At 50.7% G+C, this 2,383-nt stretch overlaps 1 non-coding gene across 1 annotated transcript; it reads right to left on the bottom strand.

Annotated features, from left to right (window-relative positions):
• Positions 1-1,930: 1,930 nt before the first annotated feature.
• On the bottom strand, positions 1,931-2,002 carry TRNAG-UCC. Its single transcript has one exon. It is a non-coding gene; the product is annotated as a tRNA-Gly (tRNA).
• Between the last annotated feature and the right edge of the window lie 381 nt (positions 2,003-2,383).

The raw sequence follows: 2,383 nt of genomic DNA on the forward strand, positions 1-2,383 counted from the left end.
CAGATGTAGGAGAGATACCTGAGCCAGACCTGCAGGGCCAGATTCCAGGGGTCACATAGCCTGGGCCTGGACTGCTGAGGTGAGTGCTGGCATCTTAGAGACAAAAGGCCCGGGAACCCACCAGCCAGGATCAGTTTAGAGCAGGCAGCAAAGGGAGCCATTTAGGGCAGGCATGCGGAGAATGAGCCTATGGCCTGTGGCCAAGAGAGCAGGAAAAAGTGAATGCAGGGGGGCAGCTACCCCAGGGCTGCAAAGGGTCACTTGCAGCCCCGCCAGGGCAGCCCTGACCCCCTCAGATGTCATGAGGTTTCCTCAGCTCCTTAGAAGAAATCTCCTTTTGCTTAACCTAAGTCACTATGGTTCCTTGAGAGCAAACATGCCCTCAGAATAAATGGGAACATTTTTCTGGAAGAATATGATTCAATTTATAATAATCTCCTCACAATTGGATTTCTAGGACTAAAAAGACATGCAAAGTGAAAAACAAGAGATGCCTATGGTCCTTTGTATCTCTTGTGAGTCCCCCCACTAAGTGGGGTTCATTCTGGAACTTGTTCCACACAGAACTGATTTGACACCAGACCACGTGCATGGTCCCCGGGTCTAGATTTTCTCACTCCATCTAAACTTGCAGACTCGCAGTATGGCTCAGGCCTTTCTGATGGGTTCCCTGGGTCTGTACTGAATACTCTTTACACCCACTCCTGCCAGTGGTGCTCACCCTCTAGGCCAACACCGTCGGATTCTCCACCCTGTAGTGTTCTCTATTTTTGCTGTTCAGTATGGCAGCTACTGGGCCTCCCTCGTAGGTCAGCTAGTAAAAAATCCACCTGCAATGTAGGATTTCTCGATTGGAAAGATCCCCTGGAGAAGGACATGGCAACCCACTCCAATATTCTCGTCTGGAGAATCCCCAGGGACGGAGGAGCCTGGTGGGCTGCAGTCCATGGGGTCACAAAGAGTCAGATACAACTAAGCATAGCACAGCACAGCACATGGCAGCTTCTAATATGGCCTTCGGACACTCGAAATGTGAGTAGAGTGATTGAGAAATTGAATTTGTAATTGCATTTAATATTGACTAGCTCAAATAGCCATGCCTGGCTGGTGGTTGCCATGTTAGATGCTGCAGTTCTAGGTCAAAGCTATAAACGTTGACATTAGATATGCAAATAGTGACACACCCGGACAGCGTTTGCATTGTGAAGACCACCTGCCCTTGCTTGGGGCATAGTCCGCTGTCAACTTGGCCTTCAAGAGCTGTGCCCTCGAGGCAGGACTCTGGCCTGGGACAGGATATTCCTTGGACGGTCTGTTAACTCAGCAACTTCAGAAGCAAGTGGGAGCAGCTCCCAAAGGCACAGACTGTACCCTCTCAGCTCTGACCTCCCCTTGGAAGAAAGCACCCCTCTGAGGTGTCATCATTGTCAGACTCGGAGAGCCTCCCCATGACGTCATCTTAACTTTAAAACCGCTTTTTCCTGCTGCTGGACAAAGGCAGTTCTTCCTGTCGTAAAACCAAACCCCTTATTACTCGAAATGGACTCACAGTTAAGCATCACTTTTGTGAACGAAGGATCCAGAAAGATGCTGAGCTGCAGATTTGAAACACAGGGGAGGTGGACGCGACACCCTCACACCTCCGTGAAGTCACAGGTGGACAACTCCCAGTGACATCATCGAGTGCAGCTCACAGAGTGGCCTTGTGGCCTGGCCTGCTGACCGGAGTGGGAGACGGCTCCCGACCGCTTAATTGCACGTGTGCACTGGAGCCTGGGGAGTGACAATTACTGTGTCCTGACCTGCACCCTGCCAAGACAGCAGGCAGCGGGCATCCGGAGGCCTGGTTTCTAGCCCTGGCTCTTCCTTGTTCTGCTGTTTCCCTGTTCTTTTTTTTTTCGGCCGTGCCACATGGCATGCAGAATCTTAGTTCCCCAACCAGGGATCGAACCTGTGCCCCTGCAGTGGAAGTGCAAAGTCCTAACCACTGGACTGCCAGGGAATTCAGTTGTTTCCCTGTTTTTTCTTTTTCTTTCTTTCTGACTGGGCTGGGTTTTCATTGCAGTTCACGGGCTCTCTCTAGTGGAACTTAGTTGCTTAGTCGCTTTGCCACATGCGGGATCTTAGTTTCCCGACCCACGTCGGGATTGAACCCACGTCCCCTGCATGAGAAGGCAGATTCTCAACCACTGGACCACCAGTGAAGTCCCTTGCCTCCCTGTTCTGAATCTCACTTTTTTCCATCTATAAAATGAGAGGGCTGATGATAGCGTTCAGTGTCCTTATGATGCTGACTATATCCATGTTCAAAGTGAAGCAAAGGGAAAGAAAAGACTTGCCCAGTGACTGGCCAAGTCAGGCAGAAGCTCCAAGCTTGTGCACA

Source organism: Cervus elaphus, chromosome 11 (assembly GCF_910594005.1).
Source record: "Cervus elaphus chromosome 11, mCerEla1.1, whole genome shotgun sequence".
In the NCBI taxonomy this organism is placed as follows: Eukaryota; Metazoa; Chordata; class Mammalia; order Artiodactyla; family Cervidae; genus Cervus; species Cervus elaphus.